Source organism: Pteronotus mesoamericanus, unplaced genomic scaffold (genome assembly GCF_021234165.1).
Source record: "Pteronotus mesoamericanus isolate MK-2021 breed Mesoamerican mustached bat unplaced genomic scaffold, CSHL_Meso_final scaffold_174, whole genome shotgun sequence".
NCBI lineage: Eukaryota > Metazoa > Chordata > Mammalia > Chiroptera > Mormoopidae > Pteronotus > Pteronotus mesoamericanus.
The window spans coordinates 10,606,375-10,619,981 of record NW_026555309.1 but is presented as its reverse complement, the minus strand read 5'-3'; the positions used below and the strand labels follow the sequence as shown (position 1 = coordinate 10,619,981).

Below are 13,607 nucleotides of genomic sequence, written 5' to 3'. Positions count from 1 at the left end.
TTCGTTTAAAATGTGTATTTTGCCTATTTCTAAACATAATTTGGACCAACTTAAAACAATAATACAAAGTTGACTAAGACAAAGTAGAAGATACACTGCCACAAAGAGAGTAGAATGAGTTAATACAATTATGCTAATTATAATAAATTGATGGAACATAATAAATAAAATAAAAATTTCAGTGTTGGACAGACTTGTCTTTGTCCACTGTGTCTGCATGGTATAATGTTGGGCAACTCATTTAATTGCTGAGGCCTAACAGCCTACCATCCTCATTCATAAAATAATTATTTTGTTACAGGGTGTTGTGAAAATTAAATAAAGTGAAATGACTTGTATTCTGGATGATACTTACTAAATCTGTTTCCTTTCTCTTAACAGCCAAGGGAGACAGAATTATGCAACTTTTATTATTGATCCATATGCTTTCCTTCAATGGTTCTCCAAAATGTGGTTTCTGGAGCAGCAGCATAGCATCACTGGGGAACTCGCGAGAAAGGCCCGACTGAGCATCTACTGAATCAAAAATTCTGGATGTGGGGTTCAGCAATCCGTATTTAAGTTTAAAACCATCTCTTTACTTGATTGATCCTCCCAGTCCCTGCAGGGCAGTGGGTAAAACTGAGTAGCTAAGGTGACTTGGCAGAATCACAAAGCTGTTCAATTGGGAGAAACCAGTGGGATGCAGATTACGGGTAGTGCTCTCCTGGGGACTAATGGGTACCAGCAGAACTCGGACATCATTTTATTGTTGGAAATGTGGAACTGCAGCTGCCAGCCTGGTCAGTCAAATTTAGAGACCACCTTCAATGAATAAATGTCTTTGCTCATCTTCCTTTCCCTACCCGAGTCTATGTCTGATGATATATATATCACCTATTGATTTCATTAGGTAAAAAATATATACAAGAAGGGATATCAGAACCCTGGAAGAATAACTAGTCTTAGTGGCATCCATGACATTGATGAAGCTCTTTATGGACCCTTATGGTATCCTAGGACTTGCAGAAGTTGGAATGAACAAAGAAAGCTATAGAAGCAGACAGATGCTTGGGTCCTCTGTGGGTCCAGCAGTAGGCTCAGCATTGTGGCCATAAGGTCCTTGCTCACTTAGTAACTACAGTGCAGGCAGGATGGACTTGCAAGGAATTGCCACTTACAATGTGACAGAGATAAAATCTCAAATACTGTCCCAGACTATTATTGCTGGGTCTGATTTTGACGTGACAGGTTACACAGTGTTTCTTTCGGTCATGGAGGATATAAGTGCTTCCAGCACACCCTGTGACTTCCAGGGCTGTAATTTCACTGCATTGTTTTTTTAATGGACCCTACCCCACTGCAGGAGAACAAATGTATATAAGTGAATTTTTTTCAATAGACATATTTAACTAGAATATCACGTCACAACACTTTTGTTGACATGTTGAAAATAGAATAACTAAATTATTTTTGGAAGAAAAATAGTGTGAAGAATAATATAAATAGAAATTTACCCCTCATTGATAATCTTCATAAAATATGGGAACCACAGAAAATTATATAATTAACATTATTATAAGAGGTATATATTCAGCTTCCATTTATGTTGCAAAGAATTTTCATTACTTTGTTGGCTTAAAGTAACTAATAAAATCAAAATATTTTGAAGTGGGATAGCCAGCCATAATCACAGCTAAGATGGAGAATAGTTGAGGAGATTATGGTTTTACTTGTGCAAATGGTCTCAGGAGAAAATATTTTTTTCACTGTCGTTCATCTTACATTTTCTTAGGATTTTTGTAATCATATATTAAAAAGTGGATAAACTGTGGTTTGTGAAATTTGTTTTGGATTTAGTACTTTGTGTTGAAAACAGTTTGCTATCAAGAAAATATATCAAAGGGACTTAAATTCTGCTCTTAATTTTTATAAAATGTTTTAAAATGCTGTGTTCTTCCATTTACTTCCATGATGTGTTCTATTTGACATTTATAGCTCTATTTCGATTATTTTTAAAATGCCAATGAAAATATTAGGTAAGATTTTAGGGCCATATATGTGATTTTTTTCCCCATTCTTAGCCAATTGAATGCAGCAAGACAACTGAGGCCAAACACAGTCCACAACTCACTTGAGCTTGTTTTTAACAAGAGGATATTTTTGAAAAGGCGATCTCCACCTCTGATTCTTTCAAGACGGAGCACTGGAAGGTGGGCGGAGTCCTCTTGGAGAATTCCACTCTCCTGGGTTGTTAGCTAATTTAAAGGTGCCAGAGCCAAAATCTCTTAAATTTGATTTTGAAACTCCTCCACCAAGGATGAGCAGGGTGTCTTCCAAGGCAACAGCTGTTGTTCCAGGTTCTTGCTCAGAGGGGGGCTGCCATATAAGCCCCTTTAGCTACAGAGCTCGCTGGGCAAGTTAAAGGCAGATGTAACTCAGCAGAAAGGCCCTGAAATTTTCAGGGTGACTAGGAGCTTAGGGCTGGGCGGCCAAGAGCCTGTGGAATGGGATTCCAGTCTTTTCCTTTTGCCAAAGGGGAGGACAATGCTGAAGATCACCCTCAGATTCAAAAGCCGAAACTCCTTGGGCTATCCACAGCCCTGGGAGCCTGGGGGTCCCCACGAGTGGTCGGATTTGAGAGGGAGAAGAATAAAAATGAAAAGACTGCTGTTTTTAATCTAAATTACTTGAATAACAAATACAAACTGTCCAGAGACACTAAAAATTGGGGAGGGGGGTATGAATTAATTACAGAAATACTTCAGTGCAGACTAGAGAAATTCCCACAACCCAAAATGCACTTCAGGTGTACAATGAGAAGAGTGGGTTTGTGGTTACAGCTGTTTACCTATTCGGCCTCTGAGGTGATGCCGGGGCCCCTAACTTTCCAATAATAGATGGCACAGTGCCAGATCCAGGAGCCATGTTTTGAAAGATACAACCAGCCATTCATTTTAAGTTTGATATTTGAACCCCAGATAGAAGAGGCTTGTTGGTAGTAAAGGATCCCTAACAAGCTACAACCCAAGTTTCTCAAACTTGCCTAAGGATGAGAATCCCCTGAAATGCCTATAAAACCTCAGGTCCCCAGGACGCCCCCCCCCCCCGCGCACCCCCCCTACCACTCAATCCCTGGTGAGAGTTAATAAGCACCCAGGTGGTTCTTATCAGAAAAACATCAATCAGGTTAAAAGACGCTATCCTTGCAGTATATACACTTAATGGTAGATGCTGAGGAACAGGGCTGGAGTGGGGACAAGAGGCTTGGGGTGCTTCAAACTAAGTTTTGTTTTTGAAAGAATCTCAGGAAGATTTTCTGGATCTTGGAGGTGTTTAAAAACTGTCTAGGAAAGAAAATGGGTAAGTGAATTTAAGGTCAAAGAATGAAACTACACAATAACCAAGAGGTGGAAGTGACCCAATTTCCATCAACTGCTGAGTAGATAAACATGTAATCTATACATGCAGTGGAATATTATTTAGCCTTAAAATGGACACTGACACATGCTACAGAATGGGTAAAACTGAAGGACATTGTGAAATAAACCAGTCACAGAAGGACAGGTATGGTGTGATTCGACTTATAGGAGGTACCTAGAGTAGTCAAATCTATAGAGACAGAGAGTAGACCGGTGGTTGCCAGGGGCTGGGAGGGAAGGGAGCGGGACGTTTCTCGGGTAGAGAGCTTCAGCTTTGCGACAGGAAGAGAGTTGTAGAGCTGGATGGTGGTACTGGCTGCACCACATGTGAATGTACTTAATGCTCCTGAACTGTACGCTTAAAAATGGTAAGATGGTAAATTTCATTATGTGTATTTTATTGCAATTTAAAAAATGAGACTGATGATAGAAACGGGTATCCTCACTTTGAAAGTTGACATCACTTTGCTTTTGCAAAAGACCTGTATTAGTACCTGTTTTTGCTAACTCAGAGAAATATACCGAAGATTTTTGCTTTGAAGAAAAAGAAGGCAAAAAGCGCGTTCAGGTTTGTTTCGCCAGGAGCAGTGGCGGAAGCAGCGCACACCCGAGCCGCAGGCGCGCCCCTCCAGCCCCTTCCTCGGAACCACCCGCAGCGCCAAGCACCAGGGCTCCGAACTGTCTGTGCGCATCTGTGCTTCATCTCCACTTATTCTGTGCATCCGCCAGCAGGATGGGTCCTAAAGTAAGTGCTTCTACGCTTGAGGCCCTTTGGGTTTACCAAAGATTCCACATGAACGAGCTGCTTTTGGATAGCGGCGGTAGCGGGGGTAGCTGGCGCTGCAAGTGGGCAAACCACTGTGAATTCCGGGGTTCTAACAGTACCGCCCCAGTGGCAGGCCTCTCCTAGGCTCCCAGTGGCCTTCCCCTGGCTATCTAGTCTTTGTTCCTAATCTCATCCTGTCTGATCTCAGCACTGACTGTAATGTGAAGCCACACTCTCCCTCTCTCCCGAGAGGAGCTTCACTTTCACAGTGTTTACCCCATACCCTCTCTCTAAGTGGCTACCTGTCAGTTTCCATTTTAGCTGTACCTTTCTACCTAAAGGACTGCTGACCACCGACTGACATATGACGTGCATCGATTCTCTAAGAGCCGTCAAGGTGGAGGGAGAGACTATTCTAAAGCAGCCCTGAGCTCTTAGCGGAGTGGGATCATAAACGCCCCCATTAAAGGTTTCATTCAATAACAATCTTTGCTAAAGTAAATGGACATCAGTTCCCCCACCCCCAACTAAAACAGAGGCCATTATCAATGGGCAGAGAGCACTGGACTGTGACAGTGTCAGTTTCCACATTTCCAAATGATTCCTTTAATGAAAAGCTGCATTCTTTTCAGGCCATAAAACACCAAGGAAAAGTCTATTCATTTAGCAATTGTACATATTAGCTTATTTATTTATGGCTAATGCTGCCATCAGCATTCCCCGGGTGTAGAGTTAACTCACTTAATGATTGGTTGATAAACTGCTAAAAAAACAGGTATGCTAAACTGGTTTCCGTGCAGCAAACACAGCGTATTATGATCATGCAGAGCGATTTAAGTTTATTTTTTCATTTCAAACACAAATACACTGTCTTTATACTCTATTTTAAATCATTCATCTCATGTAAAGCATTTTATATTGGCATGCCTATGTCATCCAGAGCTCACGAAGATTTATTTTCAACCTTGTTCTTACAAAAAAACAAAAAATAAAACAAAAACCTATCCCATCACTTAACCAAATCTCCTTTAGTTATTTAAAAAGACCTTCACCACCAAATCATGAGTTCTTTTATGCCAAGAAACATCTTTCCCTTCTTGACCTCTCTTCTTCCCTTCTTCCTGCTGGTCCTTCTTTCATGAAATAATTACTGAGCACCTAATGGGGACCATCCCAGAAGTCTCCTGCCTTGCACAGCAGGGACTCATTGGTTGTTGATAGAATCAACTTTGGGAAAATAGTGTCTAAATGAGACTCATCATTGTGGGATTTAGGAAAGGAACTGGGACTGCTAAGTTGGTGTTTTCTGAAGTTTCAGAAAGGTTCAGAACTTGAACCCTATTTCTGTTAGTGCAAGTCTAAAGATAGTTTTAAAAGCTCAATTGCCTTCACTTGTTAATGGCTAATTTGCACACAGAGTGGGATACAGAAGGAATGAAAATGAGTTGCAGAGAAATGCAAGTGTTCTTTCACTAAATTATTTCCCACTTTTTTTTGGGGGGGGGAGCTATTGTTAGGTGAGACATAAATGTAGTCATATGAGAGGAACTACAAAGAAAAGCACTGGAAGTCATTTGTTGCACGACCTTCAAATTACTGTTCTGCTGAAACGTATGGGGACAGAAAGCCTGCCGGTCAGTCCCACAAGTGTGTGAGCCTACAAAGAGGTAAAATAATTTCCAGTCTTGACGTCCAACCCTGAGCCCCACGGAAGTCTGTCCTCCCTGGGTATCTGAGAGGTGTGGGTCTGCATCTGACACAGCCACCCTCCTCCCGACGTTCCGTTTCCTCTGGAACCTTCACAGGCTCCCTCCCTTCCTCTTCTTCATCTGTAAATGCTGGGAGCCTGCGCGGCCCTCACATGCCCCTCCAGCCCTGTGCTCCCCTGCACGGCCTTGGCTCGCTCCCGCCGCCATCTCGACCCTGGCAATCCCTACACTGCCATCTGACTGCCTATTTGGAATCTCTGTGTTTGTCTTGGAGGCCGCTGATTGTGATGTGTCCAAAACTAAACTTAAGATCTTTCTTAAAATCCCTTAGGAACGGTGATACCACCTACTCTGCCAGAAACCTGGTTTTCGCACCTCACATCCAGTTTGCATAATTCATCTCAGAAGCCTAAAGCCCATCAAACTGAGGGGAATGAGAAGATAGTGATTGCCTCCCTTCCTGCCCTTGGCCAAACCGCTTCCTCCCAGCCAGAGGCATCTTTACGAAGCATAAATCTTTTATCACTGCTTTTGAATAGCTTCCCATTCATAGCCCAAAGTCTTTCACCTTAACCTGCAAGGCCTCACATTTCATCCTGAGACACAGACCCCTTAGAACATGTACTGTGACCACACCAGCTTTCTGAGAGATTCCTGAACCAGCCAAACCACTTTTTGCCCTCGGACCTTCGCTGATTATTGCCCTTCTGCCTGGAACAATCCCCACCCTTCTGGAATCTAGCTTTGGGTGCTGACTGCCTGGATTTGCATGTAAGGCTCTGTTATTTAACCATTTGTGTGACTTTTAACTTGCATCAGTTTCCTTATCTGTAAAATGGAAGAATAACAGTCCTTGCCTGATTAGGCTGTAAGAAGGATTAAGTAAAATCAGGTGCCTAATATTGTCCTTAATGCAATAAGGGGCATTTTTATGTGTTTAATAAATGTTAGATACTAATATCAATATTTTCTTTTGCATTTCTAACAAGCATAGTGCCCTGTATATAATAGGTGGTTCAATAAATATTTATTGAATTAATAAATGAATGAAAAGTATATGAAAGATGAGATCTGGCTTCCTCTTTATTGTCATTCCTGTAGAACCAAAATGTTTCTATGTAAGAATGACAGCAGCCACTCAGGGTATATGACAACCTGGAGGGGGAAAGGCAAGGACACAAAAGCAAAAGAACAAATGGGAAGCACAGCCTGTATGAAGACAAGGAGGGAAGAGGCATCATAACGATGAGCCTATGCCTAGAGTGACCAGGCAGAGAGATGCCAGCCCAGAGGTCCGTCCAGTATGACCCATGGGAGTGGGGCTGGGGAATGGGAGGCAAGGTGCGAATGTATTCATTCAGTCAGCAACACACTTGGTGCTCAGTTTTAGAGAGGCCAAGCCTAATGAGTTCAAGAAAAGACACTACCCTGTAATGCCTTGAAGATCCCATATGGCCACGTTCTAGCCACAGCTAGACCTTCTCACTTTCGTGACCTCAACAAATTCTCAACCTCACTGGTGATTGAAGGGCACACTCGTTCTTCTAGGTCCAGTACATAGCCGGGAACAACTCTTTTAGAGAGCAGTTGGGCTCTGTGCAACAAACACCTTAAAAGGTCTGTAGTCTTTAACCTCTAATTCCAGTTTTAGAACCCCACTCTACGGAGAGTCAGAAATGCAAAGATTTGTCAAGAAGGATGTTCTTAGCACTGTTTTTTGTTTTTAATTATAAGAGCAAGTTTATTTAGAAAGTTACAGAGGTAGTAGAAGTAAGCCAGCTGGGCTGCCTACGCTTAGGAAACAAGGTACAAAAGCAAAAAACAAAAAACAAAACAAAACAAAACAAACAAACAAAAGTAAGGAACTGGGGTGGAGGGGAGACAGGAGAGAAGAGGGGGAAGGGAAGGCCCCCTGCATCCCGGGGCCCAGAGAACTGCCCTTAGCACTGTTTTTGACAATGAAAACTGGCAACATAACTATTCAGCAACAGGGTTTTTTGCACATGGATAAAATGAAGTATTGGGTGGCTATTAAAACTTGAGTTTTTTGAAGAATGTTTGACATTCTACAAACCTAAAAAAGTTCACAGTATACAGTTGACCCTTGAACAATGGGAGTTGGGGGTGGGGTAGGGGCTCTGAATGCAGTGCAGTTGAAAATCCCGAGCAACTACAGTCAACCCTTCATGGATTCAGGCAACTGCAGCTAGGGAACAGTAGCTCATCCCAGGTGGGAATCAGCAGCTGGGAATCTGCCACTGGGAATATGAAAATACTGTTTTCCACCCGCAGCTTGTTGAATCCGCGAATGGGAAACCCAGGACAGGAAGGAAGAGCCCACTGTATTTAATGGAAAAAAAAAAAAGGCCTCCTGTAAGTGAACCCACACAGTTCAAACACCTGTTTTTCAAGGACCAACAGCAAAGCTCAGCCAAAAAGAATACAAGTCCTCTCTATAGCAGGCATGTATCCATACAGAATTTATGTATTATGTCTTCATTGAAGAATGATAGAAACCACAGCTTTCCAGGTATTAGTAGCTAGCTAGGCAGAGGGATATTATTCAATGGCAAACCTTTCCCACAGTCCTTATTTTTGGTCTTTCATTCCAGTCGTTGTGCACTGAAGCTATCAGGCCATCCAGGGCGAGCCTGCCACTCTGTTGGGTCTCAGTTTCCTTATCTGTCAAACGAGGAGGTTGGACTACATTATCGCTAAGGCTTCTATGAACAAATATGCAAGGTAGGCACGGTCTGGGTTACACTTGCTACTGAACTGGGGCAAAGCTGCAGTGAAGGTGGAAAGAGAAAAGCGCAGAAGGGGCGTCAGATTGGGGACGGGGGCGGGGGCAACATGGCGGATTCTGAAGAATGTGGGATTGTGATCGCCGCTCCCAGCAACCCGCCAGCAAACGCCTCGGAGTCACCAGGTGGCTGGGACACCGTCTCCTGGCTGCCTGTCCCGGAGCCAGCGGCCGCCGGGTTCCCCCTGCCCCTGGTTTTCTGGTCTCGAGTGGGCGTCGATCTAGTCCCTTTTTGGAGTCGTCCTCCCCGCCAGCCTGGGAGGGAGTGGGGGCTGCCAGGAGAGGCCCAGACCGCTCCCGCTCGCGATGATCCCCATGGGGACGTTTCTGGGCAAGGGGACGCCAAAGGTCACCGCAGCGGAGACCTCCGAGGGACTGAGGGGCTGTTTGAAGCCTTTCAGGCCTAACCAGAGCTCTAAATCGGAGAGCATTTAATTGGCCTTGTAATTTCCGATCGATTGCCGAATTCAACACATTGAAGGGCACTGGGAACAGAGGGGGTGGGGACGCCACAACCTTGCCCGCCCCGGGGCACAGGGAAGGCCAGCCGCCCCATCCCCCAGCGCAGGGTGCGGCCCCCGGCCCCTCCCGCCCCAGCTGACTGGGAGCCTCGGGTGCTTGGGTTCCCTGCAGGAGGTGGGACCGGGCGGGGGAGGTTCTGGGAGGGGAAGCGAGCGACCTTCCTGACAACCCAGAGGGAGGCGAGACGGGAGAGCGGATTTGGAGAGGAGCAGAATCAAGATTTTTAAAATAACTGTTGTCTCTCTTTCTCAACATCTAGTCGTTTAAAGATAAACATTTCCTATCTCTATCCAAATTATGTCTATATGTTTTCTTTTTTAAAAGGAAACTGCTTTGTAAACTTCTATCCCGCCACACTCACCATATACTGAACATTTTCTGTCGATGAAAAGTGTTTTTTTCCATAACGTGACTTTAAAAGTGTGTATTAAATCAATGGCGTACTGTTGGTCCTTTATGTAGATTCCAGTTTTTCAATGTTACAAATAGCTGTGCTAAATAACATCGGTGTAGATAAGTATTTGCCTACATCCAGAATTGTTTTTCATTCGAATCAGTTTCTAGATGCCAACTACTGGGACCAAATGTAGGTAGAGAATGGAAAGGTTTAAATGGGACCAGGTGTGCTGACAGCGACAACGCAGAGGCAGCACCGTGGCAGGAACTTCAGCGGTAACTATTGTTATTACTTTCTTCCTTTACCCTCCTACTTTCTCTCCACACCCTCAGTAATTATTATTCAGAGCTCTCCTGGGTGCCCGCAGGTTTCCCAGTCGCGAGGGCCGACCCCGCCCGGAGACTGGGCCTCGGGAGTGCGGGTGAGAGTTCTGGGGCGGAAGAAACACAGGCTGGGTCCGGATCCAGTTTAAGGACCCCTGCCCCACCTAGGTGACACCCAGGGCCCGGCCCCACCCCATCCCCGTGCTTGGGCGTGGCATGGGGGGTCGTGACAATGGCTGTGATGACAGGGTCCCCCCTCTGCGCTGCTGGCCATGGGGGCGCGCAGTCTCCCTCTCCCTTCTTTCTCCTCTCCCTCCCCGACCCCACACCTTCGGACCTCCTCCCCTCGCCCCCACCCGAGGCTACTGGACCCCCCACACCCGGGTGAGTGTGCAGCCCACCCGCGGGGACGGGGGGCCTGGGGCTAAAGAGGGGGCGGGCTAGCGCGTTGCAGAGGACCGCGCATCCTGCAGGGAGGACGGAGACTCTTCCCCTCGCTGCCTCGGGCGGGAGCTGCGGCTCCAGGCTGAGCGCCGCCCTACGCCCGAACCCTGGAGGCTGGGCCGGCTCGCTTCTCACTCTTGGGAGCGGCCTAGGTTGCAGCTAGAGACCCGCCTTTTAAGGGAAGGCGCTCTCTGCCTGCATACTAACTGGGGCGACTGGTTTCTTTTGGTGGTCTTTTTCTTTTTGCTGCAGCTGTCCTGGGCCTCCCAGATGGAGCGTCTGGGTGGGGCAGGGCTGAAGCAAGGCGCCCAAGCCGGCGGGAGCCATTCCCTGTGATCCTTGTCTTTGTTTCCTCGGTCTCGGAGTGAAAGGGTGAAGCTTTTTAAGCAGTAGCTTGATGAAGACCCTTCACCTGGCATTTTGTGAAGTTTTCCATTATTCACTTGTCCTAAGTCTGGTTCCTGTGTATATATGCTTCACTACTATGTAAACTTCTTGAGTACAACAGACTATATCTTATCCTTCTTATGTTAGTTCGTTGATAGACAGATATGCACATAATACATATTTTTTACATACCAAATATGTGTTTTTAGAACATAACCTGCCTACCTGTATACTGCTGTTTGGGAAAGAGATGAAAGAAACTAGGACTGAAACAGTAACATGGCAATGGGCTGCCTCTTGTGCTCACCGCCACTTGAACCATTTTTAATGGAAATGTCCCCTGAGTGCTGTGGGGTGGGGAGACATGTGGGTAGATAATCTGCTCTTCCTGGATAACTGTTTCACTTAGAGCTAAATTCCACATGCTTTAAGCCTCAGCTTAGTTTTTGCTCCTCTGGGAAGAAAACTCATTCTGGCATTTTCCCCGCTAAATTAGAAAACGTAAATTCTCAGGAATCCCAGCGCTGAACGGATTAATTGAAATGGATAATCCCTCTCTGGCAGTCTGTAGTCCTTGGAAGTAAAGGAGTGGGAGTCCTGGGAAGTGTGCCAGATGCACGGGCACAGGAAACGGGCATTCAGGGGTGAGCCAGAGGCAACCAGGAGGCGAGGGGCAGGGCGCAGTCCCAGTGCAGGAAAGCTTTAAGGGACGCAAACATTGGAAAGGGAATGTTGGTGACATGGGAGGTCAGCATTTAGGAAAAAAGATGAAGTCTCATGAGATCATCATTTTAGGAAGATTAACTCAAGATGTAGAAAATGGTGAAAGAAAAAAGTCAAGCAGTGTGGAAAATCTAAAGGTTTATTTTGCTTTTATTGTCATGTTTCTGGAAGAAGGGGGGAAAAGGAGGAGTATAATATATACTATTACAAAAGTGTAAATTAGGAAAGAAGTGTCTATTTTATTTGCTTGCTTTGGAAAGTCCAGAGGAAATACAGCACTTTGAACCCAATATCGATAGCTGCTCCCTCATAAAACTACTACAATTATACTAAGAGGCTAAAGAAGGTCAGGCAACTCTAAGGACAAAGGGAAAGGAAATCACAGGAGATGAGATATTTTGACAACATTTGAAAGCAGGTAGCTAAGTAATAGCTGGTTTAGCCAATCTGAGAGAGCTGACTCCTGAGGCAGAGAGGGCACTTGACAAGAACCAAGATGACTTCCACCAGGGACCCCAGGAAGGCTCAGCAAATGAAACACCATGTTCTTCTGCAAATGGCAGTGTGGGTGGGGATGAAGTTAGGAGAACTGGGTGCAAGTTTTGTAAGGAGCAGTTACACCATCAGATCTCATCTCCAACCTGTGCACCCAGCCACCTGAGGGTGGCAGAACAAGCCAAACTTAAGTCTACATTCTGAAGAAGGATCTATGACATTGGCAAAGCCTCCAATATACCAGATATCAAAATGAGAAAATAGGAAAAATAAATTAACCGAGAGGAAACAGAGACAATGTATGGAGCAGGAAAATATTTTTGTAAATCTTAGACCTTCAGAGATGTACTAGAAGACCTTGCATTCCTGGGGCAGAGACATGGGGCTCTAAACAGGGCCTTGGAGGATAACAACCTCCTTGGATATTAAAATTATGATAGAAAAAAGTAGAACAGCTGGAAGAGAGGAAGATGAATTTGAGGGAATTACCTAGAAAGTAAAACAAGGAGACAAATAAGTGGAAAATGGGAGAGAAGAACATTGAAAGTTCAATCGCAGAAACCCCAAATCCAAATAATAGAAATTAAACGCCCCTTCCCCACAACTTTATTTCATAAGCACACTTTCCTAGAAAGCTACTGAAGGATGTTTCACTAAAAGAAAGGCAAAAACCAAGACAAAGGAGCTCATAGGATCCAGGAAATGGGGCAGAATCCATACATTTTATCCCAGAAGAGAAGTCACAGGATAATGGCTGTGCCACGGGCAAGAAGGCAACCAGCCCAAACCTGAGCAGCATGAAGGCCACCAGGAGGGACGTCTCCTAAGGAAGGGGAGGGGAATGTGGAAGAGGCCCACAGAACACTAAGGAAGCAGTCTTCCCCAGGAAGCCTATCTGCTGCTGCCACCATGTCTCTCATGATTCCTCAGAAGTTCCAGCACATTCTGCGAGTACTCAACAATGTATCGATGGGCAATGGAAAACAGTCTTTGCTGTCACTGCAGTGAAGGGCGTGGGGTGGGGATGTGCCCAGTGCGTGGAGGAAAGCAGACGCCGACCTCACCGTGAGAGCAGGAGGGCTCTCAGAGGATGAGGTGGAACGTGTGACCACCATTATGCAGAGCCCATGCCAGGACAAGCGTCCAGACTGGTTCTTGAACAGACAGAAGGATGAGAAGGACGGAAAATACAGCCAGGTCCTGGCCAATGGTCTGGACAACCAGCTTCAGGAAGACCTGGAGCAGCTGAAGAAAATGAGGGCCCCCAGATGGCTGTGCCACTTCTGGGGTCTTGTCAGAGGCCAGGCCACCAAGACCATGGACCGCCGGGGTCACATTGTGGGTGTGTCCAAGAAGAAATAAATATGTAGGCCTTGTCTGTTAATAAGTAGTTTATATACCTAAAAAGAAAAAACAAAAAAACCTAAGTAAGCAAGGGACCAAACAAGTAGACCGTGATTAATTCCAGAGATAAAAAGAAACAATACAAAAAAAGAACACTGTAGCCAGTACACTAGCTCAGCTGGGAGAAATACTTACAGCCATAATAACAGTGGCTAATATTGGTTACTCTGAAAGGACTATATGAATATACAGGGGTTGGCAAAAGTAGGTTTACAGTTGCTCATATGGAAAAA

At 45.1% G+C, this 13,607-nt stretch overlaps 1 pseudogene; it reads left to right on the top strand.

Moving 5' to 3' along the window:
* The first annotated feature begins 12,879 nt into the window (after positions 1 to 12,879).
* LOC129084021 (40S ribosomal protein S18-like) lies at positions 12,880 to 13,332 on the top strand (annotated as a pseudogene).
* The last annotated feature ends 275 nt before the right edge of the window (positions 13,333 to 13,607 follow it).